The sequence below is a fragment of the Rhinatrema bivittatum genome, chromosome 13 (genome assembly GCF_901001135.1).
Source record: "Rhinatrema bivittatum chromosome 13, aRhiBiv1.1, whole genome shotgun sequence".
In the NCBI taxonomy this organism is placed as follows: domain Eukaryota; kingdom Metazoa; phylum Chordata; class Amphibia; order Gymnophiona; family Rhinatrematidae; genus Rhinatrema; species Rhinatrema bivittatum.
In genome coordinates this window covers 25,159,837-25,182,638 of record NC_042627.1, presented here as the reverse complement: position 1 = coordinate 25,182,638, position 22,802 = coordinate 25,159,837, and the positions used below count along the sequence as shown (strand labels likewise).

Genomic DNA, 22,802 nt, shown 5'->3' with positions numbered 1-22,802 from the left:
TCATGTTTAGAACTCAATCTACAAAATGGATTTAGAGACTTAACAACCAATCAGGAAATATCCAACCCCCACCAGATTTAATTAGTAACTATATAACATGATGAAGGTATATTGGCATCTTCCTGGATGCTGGAGTATGTACATTGGAGTCGATCATACTAATGGTGTCTCAGAGATTAGCTCAATGACAAAATGAATGTCAGATTTCCAGCCCCTAACACTCTCCCCTCACACCGACCATACTGTCAAACTGTTTGGGAAAGTAACCAAGTTAGTCACATCCACACTTCCTCTTCCCACCCCAAGGACATCACTTATCTTTGCCTTGTGACATTTCTGGAGGACGGAGTAGTGCAAATAGCCAGCCTTGCCCGGAGGTGTACGATCATCAATACTGCAATGAATACTAGCTGTCCAAAGTCATGGCATGGTTGCTTGATGCAGCCACTGTTTTAATGTCTATGAGTTGATTTGACACCAGAAATATTTAAAATTAACTAAATGTACCTATTTCCTAACAGTACTATGAGGAATACTTTACATGGTTCTAGCAACAGTCACTTTATCCTTTTCTTCAAGATACCCCAGTAAGCAACAATGGCAAACTAAAAACACTTTGCTATTTCTTAATATATAATTAGTTCTTGGATATCAGCTTTTTTTTTTGCTAGAGAATAGTGTAGTACTCTGTAAAATCTTACCTTGGTGCCAGAAAGCTGCAAGTTTTAGAATCTATTTTGAAAAATGTTATTTAAACACTACTCAGCGCAAGACACAGTTGCTGGCACTAATGCATAGTGGAAGAGCTCAATCCTTGGACAGTTTCCTCAGCTAGAGAAATGAATGGCAGGCACTGCCTTCGGCACAGGTGATTACTATTACCATCTACGCTAAATTGTGTGTTCAGCAATTTTTTTTTCTTTTGGCAGGGGGAAAGGAGAGGGAACAGCTTCTCCTTTCTGTTCCAGTGCTGCACCAGCTCTCCGGGGATGTTAATAGATCCTTCCTCCCACTGTTTCTAGTCTGGTTATTGCTGCAATGGTCCCGGCCCCAGAGCTCCTTTCAGAACTCTTTATCATGGGCTCTAAATCCAGCCACCAGGGGTCACCCTTAATGATGACCATGATGCCCCAAAGTCAGTGACTGAACAGGGAACCTTCTGAATAGCAGGTGACAATTTTCAAACGTTCCCTACAACACATTTAACTGACAGGCAAAATCTTTTTTCTTTGGTATTGTGTGCAGTCTTTTCCAGAATTGTGCTTTCAAAAACTCACGCCCCCCTAAAATTATTTTCACACAGCAATTAGTGAGTGGGAAACTGGAGAGCGAAGAAGAAACAGAACACATAGGAGGAAGAAGAGGAAACCTTTTGTCTGGGTCACAAACAGATCAGTTGCTCTCAGGATAATCAACATAAGTGCACAATAACTATGCTTATTTTTGTTAGGACAACTCAATGCCTTACAAATCTGTCTCATGCGTAGAGCTGAAAACATTCCAAGGCCAGGCCGCTTGGGCAGCTAAAACGTGGGGCCAGGAACCAAACAGAAGAGAAGTTAGTGGGACCTAGACCAGCTAGAGGGAACAGAGGCGAAGGCTGCTGCTGGGGGGGCAGGGCTGGGATAGCAAGAAGGATGCTCGATGACAAGCTGCCACTGGCTGGAGGGAGGGAAAGAAACTAGCAGGGAAGTGGGATGGGGAGAGAATGCCTAAAAGGAAAAACTACAAAACAACATGAAAAAAGCAAACACAAAAATAAAAAGCCCGCTGCTTAAGTTCCCTAAATATTTTTCCATCCCCGCTCATGCATATTAGAAATGTATGGACAACCTGCTCAGAACCTGTTTAAAGCCCGATATGTTCTAAGGGTATTTGATGGCACAGGGATACAAAGTTAGTTTTACCTCAAAGTCAGCAGTTCAAATCAAGTTGATAGCGGTGAAAGTCACTACCATTTGAAAACCATTTGGTGACCTATGTGACACAAGCTGGTGGCCCGAGCGCACTCCCCAGAAGACAGGTATCCACAAAACTATGAAAACAAACCCTTGGCTGTCCTGGTGGCTTAGTGGCAGTGCTGCACATTGCCATGCAGAAGAGCTGGGTTTGATTCCTGGGCTGGCCAGGGATGCCACAGAAGCAGTGTTTACAGCTCCTGGTGGGAGGGCTTCCAGACCCTACACAACAGTGACACCTAGTGATCAGACAGGGTTCCAGGGGGAGCTATACAGGAGCCCCGGGCTCATCCTACCTTTTGCTCCTCAAGCTGGCAAGGGCTGAGGATGGTGTGGAGACCGCGTTCACAGCCCCTGAGAACAGAAGTCTCGGCCATTACAGAACAGTTATACCTAGGCCAGTCCCTTTGCGGGAAGCAAACTGGAGCAACTACATGAAGTCCCGCACTACCACGGTGGCCATTATCTTTTGCTGCACTGCCTGACATTAGACTTGGAGAGCACAAAGGCCATGCAGCAGAGACATCAGCTGCAGGTGAGGAGCTGCAGCGGCAGGCCAGGAAATATAGTGCAGACAAGCGAGACAGACCCTCCCCCCCTTCCTCCACTCTTCAACCTCAGAGGGAAGCATCGTCCTGCTCTTCAATCTTGTTGGGAAGGGGATGCTCTGATCTAGCCGATTCACCCTGGGCCCTGCACCCCACTAGAGGCCGCCCTGGCAATACGTAATGCCCAGGCTCAGGGCATGCATCTTCAAAGGTTCTGGTCTGCAATGGGCACATTAGATTTTGGGTGGGGGCTAGGATGGGGTTAATGCTAAAGAATACCCCTATATAGTTTTGAATGAAGGGTCATGGCACTATAGCACAGTACAGGCTGGTTCTGATAGAGTTGGAAGCCAAAAGGAGCAGAAAGGAAAGAAAAACAAAACACAGTACTGCAGCCCTGCACCTCCCTAAAAAAAATTCTAATCTATGAAGTGTAGTTCCACTTATAAAACTGGACAATCTGGGAATTTAACAAACTTGACAAACTGGAAAGGCACAGACTGTACTGTTCTGCTCATAAGGAAAACAGATTTTTTTCCGTAGAAAACAAATGACAAAATGTCTCCCCCCCCCCCCCTGTCTGAAACATCCTAATACCCTCTCTTCATAAAACATGAAGGAGAAGGAAGAAAATAATCCCCCCCCCCCCCCCCCCCCCCCCAAGTCCTTTTTCAGGGACAGACAGCTTGGTGAGGTCAGTCCATCTGAAAGTCAACACATTTCAGTGTAAAAATTTGAACAGAATTTCTTCTTTTTTTTTTTTTTTTTAAATCCCAGAGAAACTAAACCGGCACAATGAGGTTAACTGAAGCCCTGCAGCACAGCTGCTCTGATACCTAGTTATATATTACCTCCGCATCCACTGCTGTTTGTATTTTTATTTTTTTTAAATAAAAAAAAAAACCCTTCAGAGGCACGCAGCAAAGTGAAGATGTCTGGAAGGGATAATGGAACATCGAGCTCATTTGCTGGCAGAAGACCTGGATCATTCCTCACCGTGAAATGCATTTTAAAAAAAGGCCTCTTGGCAGAAAGAGCAAGAGGCTGCTGCTGCCGCCTAAGAGAGGCCTGTGTGTGGTAATAAATCAGACCTACCCACCGTGACAGCCCAGCGTTAAGCGCAAAACTGCTCTTCGCTGATGCGAGCGAAAGCTCTAAGAAGCCCGTAAAAAGCCTGCAGAGGGCTGGTGACCAGAAAGGCTTTTAACCTGCCTGGCTTGTGACAAAATGGCAAGACTGCATATCAAGGGCTCAGCTAGAGAAAGCAGCTCCAGCTGTTCTGCAGGCTGAGAGGAGCCATGGGGCTGCTGTGTGGCCTGCTCTCCTACTCAACCTGTAATTCAGCTGATCCACGCTTTCCACTCTCATTTGTGGGCAGGCGGGCACCCACTTCTCTTTCACACCTCATCAGCTTCATAGCTGTCAGTCTAATATAACAGGTAATTAGGTACTAAACAATCCATTTTCTCCCCCTCTCCACAGGGAAATAGTCACTATCTCCAGCTCCAATCTCTCTCCAGCAGATTCGGGGGGAGAGAGAGAAAATGTTTGGCACCTTCTGGTCGTCAGTAGTCTGGAATTACACCCTTCCCTCCTGGTCTTGTACAGAATTAAGATTCATATATTTCAGTACGACCACTCTTCCTGATTTAACTGCCTTAGAGAAAAAGAAGAGTTTACAGGCGTGAACAGAAACACAGTATATAATAATTCCTCTTATTAGCTTTTGATCTGAATTTACTACTATACAGTATACAAAACTGTACAAGATACTCATATGGCATTAAGTTTCTAGTTGTCATAAAACTTATCATATTTTTTTATTTTTGGACCTGGCCATTTACTCCTGCACTCTGTACTTTATAGAACATGATGGCAGATAAAGACCATTGGTCCATGCAGTCTGCCCATCCACATCTCCAACTCAGCTTACAGTCCCTTCCTATTCCTCAGAGATTCACTTTGCTTGTCCCATGCTCCCTTGAATTCAGATACTGTTCTTGTTCCAGCACCTCCACAGGAAGGCTATTCTATGTGCCCCCCCCCCCCCCCCTTCTCTGTAAAGAAATATTCCATTAGATTACATCTAAGTCTACATCTTTTCATCCTCAGCCCGTAACCCCTCATTCTAGAACCTCCTATCATATCTCCCCCTTTCCTACTTTTTTTCCTGAGTATACAAGTCTGTCTCCATATACTTTATTATGAAGACCACCGACCATTTTAGTAGCTGTCCTCTATTGCAGATTTTGGTATCATCCATAAAAAGACAAATCTTTTCCCGATAGTCTTTCCTCCATATTGCTTCCAAAAATGTTAAACAGAACTGGACTGCTCCCTGTGGCACACCACTGGTAACCCTCTTTCCTTGGAGTAAACAGCAAGTTTGCTCACCATAAACAGGGTTTGCCGTAGATAGCAGGGTGAATTAACCATTACATGAGGGTGACATCTGGCTTGTCTCTCCTAGATAGTAGAGCTTTCAGTTCTACTGAGCATGTGCTGATTTCCTGCATGAGCATTGCCTCCTTAGCCTCTTCAGCCTCCTCAATCTATATCAGCTAAATCTAGCTAGCCAACGGGGCGGGCATTCCATGGCTAAATCATCTTGCTATCTACGGAAAAACACTGTTTATGGTAAGCAAACTTGCTTTTTCTGTCGATAAGCAGGCTGAATTAGCCATTACATGTGGGGATCCCAAGCTGAGTGATTACTGAACAAGCAACCCAGACCCCACTGGGGAGAGTAGACTACTGTGAGAACAGGTTAGGCAAAACTGCTTGTTCAAATTTACTGTTTGGGTAATTGCCAGGTTCTCGTGGCAATTCTCGTTTGGCCTCTGTTGAAAACAGGATGCTAGGCTTGATGGACCCTTGGTCTGATCCAGCATGGCAATTTCTTATGTTCTTATGTCAGTCCTTGAGCAGCTGTCCAGACAGTAATGGGACATAAAAGTATGAACTGATGACCAAACTGCAGCTTTCTAAATGTCCTTGAGGGGCCGCTCTCTAATCAAACAACAGTAGAAGCCATAGCTCTGACTTTATGAGCTTCAGCAGAGTCTGCAATCCTGTTAAGGTGTAGCAGCACTGAAATGTATGCCACTATCCAGGTAGATAATGTATGTTTGGTGACTGTGTCACCAAGTCTGTTAGGGTTGTGTGTGACAAATAATTGCAAAGCTTGGTGATGATGCAGCTGACTTCTCTCATACTAGGCAAAAACTCTTTATAATCTAAGGTATGAAGGGCTGTGTCTCCTTCAGGGACATGCGATCCTGGAAAAAGGGGAGATAGAACAATGGATGGATTGATATGAAAGCAGAGATGATCTTTGGTAGAAATTCCAGGTGAGTGGGAACGACTACCTGATCATGGAAGAATTGCACATATGGCATATAGTGGACACAAGCTTCCCGACTCTTAACTGAGGTAACTCCAATGAGGAGTGCTATTTTCTATATCAGGAATTTAAGAGAATCGGTCTGTACTGGTCGGAAAGGCAGCTTCAAGAATTGAAAAAGGACAACCTGAAGGCCCAGGGAACTGGAAGGTTTGTGTTTCATGGGTTTAATGTGACGCAAGCCCTTCATTAATCTCTATATCAGTGGATGAGTAGAGATGGGTTTAATGTGCACTTGAACATGGTAAGCTGCTAAGGCGCCAAGATGTACTTTCAATGACAATGCAGCAAGCCGTGAGTCAGAAAGGAGGAGCAAGTACATTAGCAAGTGCTTGGGCTCACAAGAAAATGGGTCCAAAGTTTCTGTTGGTACCATTTGGAATATCAGATCCATCTGAAGGCATAGTTCTTTCTGGTGGATGGCTTTTAAGCTGGAATCAAAATGTCTTTGAACACTCTAGGCAAAGAAAGATGCCAAGCCATTAGACAGATATGGAAGGGTTGGATGATAGAGCATTCATTCATCTTGAGTTAACAACATAGGGCCTGTTACCAGATATATGGGGGGGACTGCCGGAAAGTTGTAAAAAAATATGCAAACCATGTCTGTCTGGGTCAAAGGGGTTTGAACCCATGACCCTGGGGTTTCCAGGCCATGAACCTGCACAAGGCAGCTGGCTTTTCTGGAAGTCTTGGTAAATTTGTCCTGTTTTCTAGGAAAGTTAGTCATGCCCCTTCAGTCTCCCAATTGGACCAGCATTGGTTGTGCCCCATATTCCCAGCAGTATATAAGGCATACTCAGAAGTCACATAATGCTGGTCTAACAGCCAACTTGGCATCCACCCCACGGACGTGCTATCAGTTTGATTTCTGATTTCCAAGCCTTGTTCTAGTTTAAATATCCTCTTCCAAGATTCTACAATTGTATTCGTGTTCCAAGATTCCTGCAATTAAATTTGTATTCCTGCTTCACAGTTCAGTCTTTAGTGTCCTGCTTGTGTCCAGTTCCTGTTCTATGTCTCTCTCCTGGCTCTTCTCCAGCTCCTGGCCTCCACAACTGTGCCTCCACCTTGTCTCTCAGGTACGCACCTTCCCTCCGGGATGGATTTGATTGCCAAGCCCAGGCATCTATGACACTGGGTCAAACTGGAGCTATAAGAATCAAGCAAGCAGTCTTGCAGCAGCTTTTGCACTGTTCCAGCAATCAGTGGTAATGGTGAAAAAGTGTCCATGAGGTTTGTGCCTCGATCAAGGAGAAAAATGTCCTGAGTCAGTCTGAAATCACTGGGTAGAACTGAGGAAAAATTGATCATTTTTTTTTTTTGTTCTGTTCAGAAATAAACAGGCTAATCAATAGCTGACACCCCAAGTCGAATAGTTTGTCAGCTGGTGATTTTTGCAGCAAGACCACTCATACAGTCGGAATATTCTGCTGAGGCGATATGCCAGCGTGTTGGAGATTCCTGAAAGATGGCTTGTAGGCCAGACCAATGTCTGATTGTGCACTCCCAAATTTTAATGCTTCCTTGCAGATAGGCCATAATTCATGCCTCCCTGTTTGCTGACATATAACATAGCAACGTGGCTGTCTGTCTGCATTAAGAAACTCTTCCCTCGAAGATGGTGCATGATCATTAAAACAGCATATATAATCACCCTTAATTCCAGTAGACTGATGTGAAAGTGACTCTTCTCATGAGATCAGGCACCCTGAGCTCGTAATGATCCTGTGTGAGTGCCTCCTCCTTTCAAGGAGGTGTCTGTCACTAGCGAAACTTGAGAAAGAGTGAAGCAGTACTCTATCCTGAAGCATGAGGGGATTTTACCACCAGCATAACTCTCACCTTGGAAACCTGAACTACAGTTGATAATGGTTAGCGTCACAGCTGATCCCATTAAAAGTGGAAACTGTAGATAACAGATATAAAGGGGGCCAGTGGACCATGTGCAATGGCCACCGCCGTATGACCTGACACAATGAGAATTGCTCTGATTGTAATGCACTGACAGGTCAGTAGTTCGTGTACAAGCAATATCATGGTGTGCGTTCATTCTGTAGCCAGAAACACTCTGTCCTGCAGCGAGTCTATCCATAATCCAATGGATTTCATCTTCTGAGCAGATACTAGATTTGACTTCTCAAATGGACCAGAAAGCCCAAATTTTGTAGAAGATGGACCATCTCATATAGGGAAAGCATTGCTTATTCTGAAGAGCTTGCTGCAATTAGTCAGTTGTCCAAGTATGAGAAAACTTGAATCCCTGGTGATGCAGGTGTACAGCTAACACCACAAGGCCTTTAATAAGACTCTCGGAGCTGTCGATCAGGCAAATGAGAGTAATGGGAAGAATTCACCTAGGGAAGGATGGATGAATATATAAGCATATGCATCCTTCAGACTGAGCATGCACATCCATTGTTTTTGGATGTAAGAGAGAATCATGCTGAGGGAATTCATTTTGAATTCCTCTCAAAGCAGAATTTTGTTCCAGGTTCTCAGAACCAGAATGGGCCTTATTCCTCCTGATTTCTTGGGGATGAGGAAATATTGCGAGTAGAAACCCTATCCATTCTGGGACACAGGGGCTGGTTTTATCGTTTGTTGATAAAGAAATGATTGCACTTCTCAGTGAAGTTGCGTCAAGTGAGATGGATTCAGCTTAAGATTCAAGCAGTGTTAAAGGGATAGTAGCCGAGAGAAATGCAAACGGCATCCAGATTCTACAATTTGGAACGCCTAGAGGTCCTTGGTTTTGCCATGCCTCCAAGAAGATTTGGATCTTGTCCCCCACCAGAATAGGAGTTTGGAGAGAAGAAAAACTGGGCCTAGATTTATGCTCACACTGCCGAGGTCTGACCAGAAGTGGTTGCTGATGCTGGGCCAAAAGAGGCGTTAGACAATACTGCTGAAAAGGCCGAAATTGATGCCTGTGAAAATATGAAGTGAAGGTGGTGTTCAGGGACCATCAAGAGGGTTGGACCACTACATTCTATTTCTTAAGTTGTCACAGTGACCAAGTTAGTCCAGTGACTTCTTGTGATCGTCATCTCAAAAGCTATTCATACGCCACATCATACGCCAAACTCCAATTGAAGCTGAGGAGGCGCATGAAAGGAAGTCAAAAGATTTGTAGACAGAATGGAGAAGGTGACAAATGCACTCTTCCATCTTCAAAAGTGGTTGTGGGTAATAAGACCCTCTTTTGCAGACTGAAGAAAAGCCTACAGATTTGGAATAAAATCGTGAGGATATTGCACTATATAGAACTGGTGTGTAGAAATATGGGCAGTAAGCACTGAGCTTTAGAAGCTTTCTTGCCAAAATTGTCTAGCAGACTTTTTCAGGATGGACTCAACGATAACTGATTTGGCACGACTGAACTCCAGAAATTTCTGGACTCTATTTGAAATCCAGCTTCTTAACTGTAGAACGCCAGAGATAGATGTTTCCCACCTTTTTCATCTGCAAATAGTTTAGAATATTGTGTACTGGGAGAGCCACTGGATCTGATAGAGCTTCCAATATCTGGAGGGGCCCGAAGACTTCCAAGTTTGGGGGGGGGGGGGGTCATTCACTCTAAGTGCTGTCCCCACCTTTTCCATAAACTTTGAATATGATAGGTGTTCTGGGGTAAAGTGTGGTCAGGTGTATCTGGAAATGAGTTAGAAGGTAGTGTATATTTGTAGTTCCCTCTTTTGAATGTGAGGGTTTACTAACCCAGGACCCCAATGACAACAAAAGTGAACTGGTGTGGGGGCTCTGCTGATTGCCTTGGAGGGGAAATCCCTGGTCAACCACCTCTGAGTGACTTTACTCTGCTGCCATTAAGTGGTAAGATGAAGAACCCTGTATCAAAAGTTCTGAAGAAGTGTTCATCCCATTGGGCAATACTGAGAATCCAGTCTAAGATATCACTGCAGCAATGCTAGAGAGGAGCTACTGGATTATTCTTCCTGTCTCTTTAGATAAAAAGGTAAAGAAATTTCTCACTAGACTTGCAATCTAGTCGAGTGGCTGAAATGTCCTGACTTGGTATAGGCAGTGGAAGATCCTTTTTAGGGACAATGATAGTTTCCTGCACTTCAACAGGTTTCTTTTTTTTTTTTTTTTTTTTTTTTTTAAGTAGTCAGAGTTAAGATGACCCCCTTTAGCAGCTGGCCTAGAGTTGCTTGCATACAGTTGTGTAGATAATGCAGCTCGATAATTTTGGTTCGGGACTCAATGCATCGAATGCTTTGATGGAGTGTTGAGCCAGGATGTTTTTGTCAATGCATGCATAGATTGCATTGAAGTAATTGGCTTCAAAAGGGGCAACCTCACTTGTTTTGTGTTATGCATCGATGGGCCTTTAGGATGGCATGTCAATGAATCAAGATGAAAAGGAGTGCATGGATGCTTCCTGTGCATTGATGCATCGAGAATTGATTTATGATTTTTTGATGCAGGTTTTGATGCCAGTGAATAATGCCACTTTTTCCTTCAATGCAGGGCAGACTGTATCACTCAACCCCCTCAGCTTCAATTTCGGCCAATGGGGGAGACTCCTCAGACTCAAGTCCCAGCAAGGCAGATAATGCTGCACTGTGGGAGGAGGATCTACTATGGCATCTGTGAGACTTATGCAGTTCTCTGTGTGGTGTGCCCTGGAGAAATCAGGGGCATCTGTCCACAGGCAGAATGGTTTGCCTGGTCATGGTCCAGACCCAGGCAACATTCTGTGAGGGATATCACCTTACCACATGGTAAGGTGATATCCCTTACCAAGGCAAAAAAAGTTTATTTAATGACATTTATCAATCACTTTACTAATTAAAAATCACTCAAAGCAATGTACAAAATTAGCTAAATACAATAGACTCATTACAAAACAATATGCAATAATAAACACATCCCAATCCTCAATCTACTGCCTGAAAACATTTTACTGTACCTTTTCAGCCTTTTCCTAAACTTCCTCTCTTAATTCAGATGGAAGGCCATTCCATAAACTTAGGATAGCAGCTGAAAAAGATCTATTTTGCAACCATGAGAGAATAGATGGCATCTGCAGTGCGTGTTGCAGTGTAGCAAGTTAATTAAAAGTAGGGAAAATGAAGGGAAAAATGAAAAAAAATCTAAAATTTTAAAGGATTTTTAAAAAAATTCTGGAGAGACCGAGTACACATCTGTGCCGTGCTCAGACAAAAAAATGACCGAGGAGGCAATGACTGCGTAAGAACTCCCGCACATGTTCAGTAGAACTCAAAGTTCTACTAGCTAGGAGAGACCCTGGTGCTGCCAGATGGTGTTGCCCACATGTAAAGGCTAATTCAGCCTGCTTATCAAGGGAAAAACCATTTACCACTACCTTTTGTTGCCTCCCAGTCAAGTAGTTTCTGACCCAGTCAGTCACTTTAAGGGCTATACCCAAGGCATTTAGTTTGTTTATAAGTTGTCTATGTGTAACCATGCTTCAGTTCAACTGTAACCAGGAAAATGTTCTGACACCATGAGCCTTCATTTGTAACTATCTGAGGATTTTTTCCAGTTTTATAGCCCCTCCAAATTTATTTCAGTCAGTCAATGCAGTGAGGATCCCAGGCTGAGAGTCATGCATCAGGGCTCCTTCTAGAACCTTGCAATCATGGGCCCCGAATCCAGCCACTAGGTGTTGCCCTTAAGCAATGACCCTGACCATCTTCCCTTCACTGAGGAGCTAAGAACACTGTCTCCCAGTATCCCCAGTCCTGGATGACCATGGGAACAGAAGACTCGACCCAGAGATAGAACCAGGTACCTTCTGCATGACAGTGCACAGTACTTACAAATGGGCTACAAGCCGGCCAGAATGTTTCATCTTAAGACTGAGCAGAATGGTGCTGGCTTGGCGGCAGTGCCCCATTCACGTGGAGAACCAAGGTGAGGTCTTCTATTCCCCAGAAGTAGCCACGGGCAGGGATGCTGAAGAGGGGGGGGGGGGCTCAATGACATAAGGCAGACATGACAAGTGTCACATCTGGAGAAACAAATGATCTCAAAAGCTCCTAAATCTCATTACCTTGAGATAATTCTGGTGCTCATCCGATGAGAGTTGTCACAACCTGCAAAGAATTGAACTTTCTCCACGACCAATACATCGACCAGAGTGTTAAAGCTGGAGTTCCAAGCTGGCTCTCTTACAACATTCTGCCAGCACATCACTAGGCAATACTCTAAGCTTCCAACAGGTTTCACTTATCAAATCCATCACAGTAGGAGGTTAAACTGTCAAATGCCGACATGCATTCCTTTGCTTTTGTTCCGTTTCAAGTGTTTAACTTGGATCTTGTTGTACAAAAGGTTTTCTTTAGTCTCATTTTGCACCTTCAGGTTCCAAAGAACCCTCATTAACATAAAGTTAATAGTAAATATAAAATGGACAGTGAGGGTTCATGTCAGCCAGAGATTGCTCTGCTTGGTTATCACATGCTTTCTTTCACATCACGACAAAGTTATGATCTTTAGACTCGGACAGCTACCTTTGGCAATGCTGCACATTTGTTAAGGTTTTTCTTCCAGAAGTACGCACATTCAGTACACAGGGAGGGGACAGGGAGAGGGTAAATTTTGAAAGGAAAGAAAATGGTGAAAATATATGTAGAGAGAGATTTATCAAAGTTCTGCCCCAGCCTAGTTCCCATTAAGAATACTGGGGCATTTTCACTGAGAAACCTGAAGCAAAACATCTCAACATCTGCCCAGTCTGCTCCTGCCTGGCATGTAAGAAACCTGAAGCACTTTTGTTGAAAGTGAAAGGACTCTGAAGAGAAGGCTGTCTGAGAGCACAGTTACCCAGCATGGACGAAACACTGCTGAAATGTAGAAACTGGTCTTGGAATTACTTAGGAAAGGAGCTTGTTGAAAAGAAGATCCCTGTGCAGGCTATAATCCTACACAGACAAGGACTGAAAGGCCCATCGAGTCCTTTAATTGCTGATTGGGTCCTAACTGACAAAATCCTTAATTTTTGTCATAACTGAAATGGCACTATTCACAGTTTGATCAACGGATACAGTTTAATATTAGTGAATAAAAATAATAATGCAATATTTGAATGTCCAGCCTTTTGCATTTGGTTCTCTTTAAGAGAGGCATTTCAGCCTACCTGACTCAAAAAGTGACAGTAAAAGACTGAGGGTGTGTAGTGCTAAGCTATAGTGCTATACACTCAAACAAAGAAAACATCCTACAAAAATTAAAAATCTTCTTTAAAAAATTCAGTTTGCTTCTGGGTACTGCAGACACAGATGGGTTTCAACTGAGTTTAGTCCTACTGCTGATGTGCTGCTCCCCAACCCTCTGTGAAGTGCATCTTTTTGAAGGCACATCATGCTATGTTTTGGGGTCACACCTCCTATGGTAGCACTTCAGTCAAGCTGAGTCAGGGCAAAGTTGGACTGTCTCTCTCTCACAAGGTTGGCAGCTCATCAGAAATGCCAAGTATAATATTCCTGCCGAGCTCTCTACGATACCCCCCAAACAGTTTCTGAAGCAGAAAAGAGCTGTGGGGAGATCGGACCCAAAACTCCCAATGCCTGTTGGGTTAGTCACACAAGGCAGTACACAGCACATTCTTCAAGCCTCATTTGCTGACCTCCACATAGCAGTGGCTCCAGTTTACCAATCTGATTGCTCCCGGAGCACAGTTCCCAGAACTGTAAAGCCAGCACCACTGCTATGCAATTTCTTCCTGCTCCTTCAGAACCAAGGCTTCATTCACAACTACCTGGTGACTTTGCCCGCCATTCTATATCCCCTCCCAACTCACTTAAATCCAGTCATTGTAGCAACAGTCCTCAGCCAAGGGCCATGCATCACCTCTCCTTCCGAAATCCTGCAATGGTGGGTCCTAAATGTGACCACAAGATATCGGCCGTGATCAATGACCAAGACTGCCTTTGCAGGCACAGAAGAGCTCCGGTGGGAATTGAACCCTAGGTCCCCTCTGCATGGCAGTGTATAGTGCTGTTAACTCAGGCACTAGGCTGGCTCCAAAACTGTATATTTTGAAAAAAACAAAAAAAACCCACACCACATGTCTGAACTTTAGAAGCAGAAGGCAGTGGAGACAAGTATAGTGTCAAGCCAGCCACTGACAGGGGAAGAAACATCAGAAGACTGCAGTGACGAGGGCTAGGAACAGAAAGAAAATGTAATGCAGATTTCAAACAGACAGCATTTCCAGAGATAAAACAAAACAAAAGCACGTAGCCAGGTTTGTAAAATAAAGTCTGCAAGGTCTAGACTATAAGGAAGGAACAGGTCACAGTCACAGCTGGTTATGATTAGGGACTTGGCAGCAAATCTAAAGATCTTTGTGGAAAGGGGAAAAAAGAAATAAAATCTGTTGACTGGCCTAGCAGGTTACAAACCACAGCCACGGTGCGCCGTTGCAGGCTGCATCCTCTCTAATGTTCTGCAGAGCGAACATCTGCTGGGGCAAACAAGGCGCTAAGGAGATTTCTATTCTTGGCATCCAAGCCAGAGTGTCACTCAGCTTCAGAGACCCCTGGCTTCCAAGGCCAAGCGACTGGGGTAATGAGAGGAGCTGATGAGAGGTCTAAGCTCACATGTGGAATGCTATTCCCCAGCCTTTCACTTACACGTCTTCCTGTTTAACAAGCAGAAACCTGACCCCTGAAGTCAAAGGGCAGAAAGCAGCTCTGAAGGCTTCGCTTAGAGCAGTGTCTTCCTTGTAGCCTTCTGCCCAGGAAAGGCAGGGTGGAGAAACCAGACAGTAAAATAGAATATGTATGAATCTACGACACCAGGTTGTCTCAGAAAATGAAAAAAAAAAAATTCAATTAACAGAAAAGCAAGAGAGAAGAAAAAAGGTACTATGGGAGATTTCTCAGGGCAAAATAAGGTGGCTAGAACCAATAAGTCTGCTTCAGCCCACGGATAAGGTTGATTGAGATTAATTTACAAGCCAGACCCAAGCATTCATCACAAGTTTCTTATTAGCATGCAGGGAGGAACCTTGATGCACGTCTTGTGAGTCCTCATTCAGATTCTGCTCCAGCTAGGTTTGTCTTTAGTAAATCACAACAAAGTGAATGGGAGAGCAGGAAGCTAAGCAACTAATTGCCAGCCTGGGCTTTGAGCCCCCCTTATCTCATGTTACTCCACCTCTGGCTTTCTGGGTGACCGGCGAAGCTGGGGAGAGGGTTAAGCCCTGAAAAACCACAGCAATGGCTCACAAATCTGTCAGGCAAGGGGCTGACAAAAAGAAACAACTAACTAGCACGTCACCTTTAAAATAAAAACCAGACTTGGCATGTAGCATGGAAAGTTTCACAAGTCCATATGTTAAGTGGCAACGCCCATCCCATGTATGAAGCAAACAGCAGTGCCTCCCACTCACTGCAGAGTTTAAAGTGAGAAGCATCAGTGTAAACCTCTTCCCAGGCCCTTCTCATAGTGCACCAGGAAAGTGTGCATAAAAGCATTATTTACTATATGTAAGTCAGAACAGAGATGGCAATGAGGCTGCAGCCTCTCTTGCAAATTAGCAGGCTGGATGATACCTTAGTTTACCTGAGTATGGTACATAAAAGGGGGTTCATGCTATGGGAGGAGATGCTGTTTATGACTTCACAGCCAATATAAATATGGACCAATCAGATCCCTACTGTGAGGGATGTAATTTGAGACATCATTCCAGAAGGAGGCAACTCTGGATCTGGAGCCAGGCCTAGTTTTCGGGACACCCACAATGAATCTGCACGAGATAGATCTGTACACAACGAAGGCAGTGCATGCAAATATACCTCATGCATATTCTGTGTGGAAATAGCAAGACAGTAATATGATCGCCGATAGATAAAGACCAAAATCTTGAAAAACAGACCAGTGTGTGGTGCTCCAGGACCAGAGTCGCCTACCTCTACTCTATCCAATACCTGGCTGCTTCCAGTACATTCACAGGATGCAGGGGAGAAACTTATTAATCCAAAGGAAGACTCCCACCTATTTCTTACAAATACTATAAATGAATACTGGAATCCTTACCAGAGGAGGCTGAGATACTGGAAACAGAATCTGCTTTAAAGATCACTTTTTCCATATTTTTAATATGGTCATGCAATAGTGGAAACGTGGCTTCTAATGTTGCTGTACGTCTGCTGTGACATCAGCCCAGCTCCATACATGGACGTGCACGCCTACCAGCCCACTATTCTACTGTAGTAGAAAGACGAAAAAAAACCCCAACCCCTGAAAGTGATTTAAAACAGATATTTCCATAATCACAAATCTCCTATAGTAAGCTCTTCACTTTCTAACCATGCAATTGGTTGGGTACTTCTACCCCAATTTAAATCAAGACCTGCTGCCGCCACATGGCTCAATCCACATGCCGGCTGCAGTATGCTCAGCTCTGCCACTGTGCAGGATCGCTAACAGCACTACTGCAATAGAGTATGTAGCAAAAAAAAAAATAATAATAATAATAAAAATAGCATGTCCATTCTGGATTATAAAACACATTAAAAATGAATATTTTAAATTGCCTTGGTGTTCTCACTTGCTTCATGCACTTTAGGAATATGGCACAGTTAGGGGTGATCAGCTGGCTCAAGGTCACAATTTTAGACTCATTAGGAACAGCCCAAACGAGTCCTAGGTTTTCACCTCCTGGTACAGAACATTCTGGGAGTTTCTCAGGCTGAAAGACTGGATGAAGGGAACAGTGAGAACAGCACTTGAACCATCTGCTGTTTATGATTTGTAGCCAGGTAACCACTGTATGTGCAGCACATGGTGGCTACAAAACTCTTTGAGTAGCCAGCATTTCACAATTGTTAGGTTCTGAGGCTCCATCTGCTGGACAGACTTCATTTCAGTTTCACAAGCGTGCAAGAGAGTGAGCAAGCATGCATCACTGCCTTACTCCAAGTCAATTGAATAGACTGTTTCAGCCCAGGCTTTATCCCACTACATGTATGGATTTGTAGTTCTGGTTTTCCTGGACACATAAATAAAGATCAATAAACATAACATACAGTGAAACCTTCCTAGTAGAAGACAAATTCATTTACTGAATAGCTTTCAAGGGGGTAACACTTCCTTCCTCAGGTCAGAGTAAAAAATGACCTGCTCATTCTGATGTCACCAGCAGCGGCATTGGATGGGGGGGAGAAGAGAACTGCAGTCAGACCCAGAGAGCCCTGATGAGGGGGGGGGGAGTTCGCTGGTGAGAGCCACTTTCCCCAGCACAGATTTCATTTGCTGCTGGAGTTGCAGAAAACAGGACCTCAGCCTCGCTCTGACTGATGTAACCAGAATCAGCTGGGGGCAGTGGATCTCTACCGACAGGTCACCTCTGAAGGGGAGATCCAAAGAGTTGCCCTTTCAGGATCTTTTTGGGACCACATCTAGTGGGAGTTTTGTCTGTGGGATGTTGCTGTTCCTTGCTGCTGTGGTATAGGTGTGTGTGAGTCAGTGTCTCAGTCTGCAAATGGGACTGTGTGAACACAGCTATTGGAGAGGTGAGCGTGTAAATAAATAAATAATGTTTACATTTTATTTATGTTTTACTATGGTATTTCTTTTATGATGTATGTTAATATGTTGTATTTTTGTCTAATGCAGCACTTACTGTATTAATTGGGAGAAATATTTTAGCTGTTTTATACACTCTTTTATGTCTATAGTGAAGGAAGGGACATGGTAGATCTGTAGAGATTATTATTGTATTTATATGTTGTACTGATGTAATACATTGTCGATATATAAACCTCATTTGCTTCCTGTGAGGAAAAAAAAGAGGCAATGTATAAGTATAAACAGAAATAGAAATGGCCTGTTCATTCTGTTTGAACCTAAAGAAGGGCATGTTAACTCCCAAAAGCTAGTGAAGATACGTATTTAGTTCAATATGAAGGTCTTGCCTTTTTTTTGTTGTTGTTGTTTTACCTTTATTTCCTTGAATTTAGGTGGATTAACAAAGCTCTCACACTTCTTTATCCAAAATGACTTTCTTTGAAAAATCAATGGGAAAACCCAGAACTACAAATCCATGCAGGCAGGGCTGCAAAACCAGAATTGATCAGCCTGTTCAATCAATCTGGGGGCGGTGAGGAGGCGACAACACTAGCTACTGGAGCCTGCACTCTCTGGCCTCTCCGACATGCCTCCTTTTCAGATGAACTGCAGGATTTTTCACATTTTGCATCAATGGGAGAAACACTTAGTACTTCTGGTCCCCATTTGCCTTGGGTTGAATAATCCATTAGGGCCCTTCTTTGTTATAGTAGTTTGCAACATTTATTTATTTATTTATTTTTAATTTTTATATGAGAACAGGCCAACTTTCTCTCTTTTCTTGCAACTTAATTCTGATTTTTACAAATTGTTTTCATTCAGGACCCATGAAGAGTGGCTAAAAGCAAGGGACTACCGTGCCCAAAATTACTGGTAGCTACTTACTATCCCCCTTCCATGCACACACTCCAGGTGCATCGCACTACACATGCAACAATACATCGGAGCTAGCTGTGGGCTGAGATTTGGCTTTAACATAAAGACCATTAAAGATGTCCTGCCAAGTTCCTCCTGCTCGTTACACTTGCTTTTCATGGATGCCCTTGTAACCGGCCAGTGGGCTTCTTCCCGGCCAGTGGGCATCTCAAGCATCTGCATGTCAAACTGAATTTGTTCTACTATATAGTTCATAGTTAATTTCCAATTAGATTTTTCAATGTCTAACAGCAATGTTAAATCTTTAATATAACAAAATGTTTGTAGGTTGATAACATTTATTGGATCATACAGAGCAGCACATGAGCTCTCTAGAGCACACAGGTCCGAGGTCTGCACTTATGGCAACCAGGAAGAGAGACTTTTTGCTATGGTTTCCTTGGGTGGCATGATAGCCACAATTTGCAAATCTGCCACAGGAGGGCTGCCAACACTGGCTGGGGTTACTACACTATGCTCAGCAATAATTTGTGAAGAAATAGTGTGTGTGTTCCCTCTTATGTTTCTAAGAGTTCATTCTAAATTAATCTTACACTTCAATTGTGGCCTAAACTAACTACAAACAAAAAAAAAATACCAGAGACTTTATACAGACTGAAGAACTATGAGCAAAGAACCGCACTGAACTTCAAAGTTGTTTTGGATCACAGTTGAGAGTTCAAGACGTAACTGGCATTGCAACAACAAATGATCTAATGGGAGTATTTTTGAGGTCAGGCGATGAGCACATAAGCTAAATTATAGTACATTTATCATTTATAGTTTTGAAACAGGTAGGATAACCCATGTGACAAACCACTCAAGCTATTTCTTTTAACATACTTCTATTTCACAAAAACAAAACTGGCTATTGCAGAAAACATGGGACCAACAAATGACCAGCACCCAAAGAGGTGGTGAAATCCAAACCACAATGTTAGTGTAATATAGGAGGTCAGGAAACAAAAATTCAAGTCCGCTGTTCTCAGGGAGTCTTATTGTAGTTGCATGATAAGGCAAAGCTCAATAGTGGAGAAAGCAGAGTTGCTTACCTGTAACAGGTATTCTCCTAGGACAGTAGGATGTTAGCCCTCACACATGGGTGACATCGGATGGAGCCTGACCCTCTACCACGTGTCTATGTAGGGTCCCTCTTCAGTCTCATAACAGAGAATTACAATAAAAATACACAAAAATAGGAGAAACCCAACTCCGCGGGGTGGCAGGCAGGTTTTGTGAGGACTAACATCTTGCTTACCTAGTACACCACCTATTACAGGTAAGCAACTCTGCTTTCTCCTAGGACAAGCAGGATGGTAGTTCTCACACATGGGTGAATCCCTAGCTAGAGGCTGCTCTCCAACACAATGGGAGACCAACAGACACCAACCAGGTGCCAACGGGCACATCAACCACAATGCTGTTGGTAACAGAGGGGGAGACAGCCTGAACCCAAACACTGGGCCCTAGGTAAGAAGAATTGGGTTCTACACCTCAAAATGATTCCTGAGGACAGATTGGTTGAACTTATTCTCACATCGGCCATCCCTATATCCAGACAGTCGTCAGATGCGAATGTGTGGAGAGAACTCCATGTCGCAGCCCTGCAGATCTCCTCCATGGGAACTGCTCTCAAATGGGCCACCAACATTGCTATAGCTCTGACAGAATGAGCCTTGAAATGACCCCTAAGATGTAGTTCCACCTGGGCATAACAGAAGGAGATGCAGTCTGCTAGCCAACTGGATAGTGTCTGTCTAGCAACAGTAACTCCCAACCTATTCCTATCAAAAGAAAAAGTTGAGCAGACTGTCCAAATAGAAGGCTAAGGCTCTCTTGCAATCCAAATTGTGCAGGGCTTGATCACCTTGGTGCGAATGTGGCTTAGGAAAGAATGTTGGCAGGATGATTGACTGGTTAAGATGGAAATCAATCACCACCTTAGGCAGGAACTTAGGGTTACCATATGCAAGACCACCCTTATCATGATAAAACAGTATAAGGTGGATAAGTCACTAAGGCCTGGAGCTCGCTGACCCTGCGCACTGAAGTGACTGCCACCAAAAATATGACCTTCCAGGTCAGGTACTTCAGGTTACTGGAGTGCAGCGGCTCAAAAGGAGCTTTCATCAGCTGAGCTAACACCACACTGAGGTCCCAAGACACAGTGGGAGGCCTTAGGCGAGGCTTCAATTGAAGAAGGCCCCGCATAAAGCGTACAACTATCTACACCTTGGTGGAATGCGCCAACTGCACTGAGGTGAATTCTAACGGATTTGTTTTCAAGCCAGCCTCCGATAGGCGTAGAAGGTAGTCAAGCAGTTTTTTGCGTGGGGCAGGAGAACAGATCTAGGGCCTTCTGCTCACATTACACAGAAAACCTCCTCCACTTCAGCCCATAGAATTTTCTAGTGGAAGGCTTTCTGGAAGCTACCAAGACCAGAGACATCTTCAGAAAAATCAAGTGGCTGCAGGGCCTGGAGGTTGGGATGCTGACGCTTCTTGAATCCAGTAGCCTGTTGGACAAGGTAAACCCCATCTGCCTTCCTGTTAATGGGAGGTACTGTGAGGGATTGCTCCCAGAACCTCAGCAACTCCCTCAAGATCTCATGCACCGGGACCGCCACGAACTGGAGGATTTCCAGCATCTTATGCCTTTGTGTACAAATCCCTGAAAATGTTCAAACTAAAACCAGTGTGTACAGCGACTACTTTATTTGGTCCTTCCCGATTCAGTTTGTTGAAACACGGTCTGTGTCAGGAGACCGCTAATCTATTTCTCCACTATAGAACTTTGCCTTATCATGCAACTATAATAAAACTCCTTGAAAACAGCATAAATTGGTGGACTTGAATCTTTGTTTCCTGACCTATATTATACCAAAAATGACCAACAAGTCCTTGGTATACTTTTACCTCTTCCATTGGGTGCTTCTGAGGTGGCCCACAATTGTAAGTAAAAATAAAATGACCACGCAGCCAAGATCCCAACTTAGAAAAAACCCCCAAAACAAAACAGTGACTGAAGGTCCAAGGCTTCATAGCTTTCCTCTTCCCACCCCCAACAAAATAGCAAGCCCTTTCATTTTCAGGAATTACCACAATTTTTCTACACATTCAGAAGTTCATCATTGGATTCTTTGGCAATTTTCTCCTGGAATTTAAAAGGTGTCAGCAGCAAAACGATTCCATTTTTAACCAGTGGAAGACACCAAGGCAAAAATGGTATTCTGTCATAATCAGGACTAATATACACAGATTTGTTGGCAGAAAAAGAACAAAATGGTCCATCCCATCTGCCCAGCAAGCTTCCCATGGCAGCAACTGCCACCAAGTGTCTGTTAAGGGTAGTAACCGCTGCTCAGTGCAGGTTACCCCCATGCCTTATGCTAAGGATCGTAATACTTACAAGCAACTGTCAAACCCATTACAAAATTACTGCAACTTTGTATATAAAACAGACACATACAAGACTCCGATCAGACCTGGGATCACTTCCCCCCACCCTCAGTAGATGGCATTTGCAAACACCACCTCCAGCATGTCATCACCTTAACTTGTTGCAGCTTTTCTTCATTTTAGCCTTATACTGGATAATCTATCTATAAGATACATAGCGAAAGCCATGGCATCCCTCTGTCTGTCAGTGCTTTGCCAGCTCTGACGGATAAAGGGTGCTCCATGAGCCACAAAATACATAGTACACTGAGCAAAGATGCACAACACCACAGTCAAGCCATGGGACCTGAAGTAGGCAATTCCATGGACGGACAAGGCAGCCGAGAACCTAGACAACTATAACATACATTCTAAGCATGATATAGCTGCAAAGGAACCCAGGCTCAGCCTTGGGGTGGGAGGGAGGCAGTGTAGTGTGCCAGGCAGGAACAGGGCTCTCACAGCTGCAGAGGTTGGAGGAAGGAAAAGAGAAGAGGCCTGGCATGGGACTGGGGGAAGCCGCAAATACATTCTCTGATGAATCATCAATGGGTTGCAACTACATGCAATATTTACTAACATCAATTAAAACATTAAAATATTCTTTCAATTTTCAGCCACATTTAATTAAATAGATAAAATCCACATTTTGCCAAAGCAAACATCAAACCGAAGCTGAAGATTCCTTTCAAAAAGAGTAGCTAGGGCTAGACTTGTGCTACATTCAAACCCATACAATGTGAGTGAGAGCTCTACAACAACCACATTTCTGGATTTCTGTAGCACGAAAATCTGCTGGGACTCTCTATTAGCTTCAGTTCTATCTAAAAAGAGGCTTACGAGACAATACCAACGTCAGTATGTGTGCTGTGGTTTGCATGACTGTCATCCCCCTCCCCCACACTTACAACTCGGAAACTTTCAGGTAAGGTCTGAAATTTTGGGGGTGCAAATGCACTTAGACAGGGATACGAC

The 22,802-nt window shown here is 43.8% G+C and overlaps 1 protein-coding gene across 3 annotated transcripts in view; it reads right to left on the bottom strand.

Moving 5' to 3' along the window:
• The window catches only part of TRIP4 (thyroid hormone receptor interactor 4), a 133,870-nt gene that overhangs the window by 36,984 nt on the left and 74,084 nt on the right, over positions 1–22,802 (bottom strand). The gene's annotated exons all lie outside the window — the stretch shown is intronic.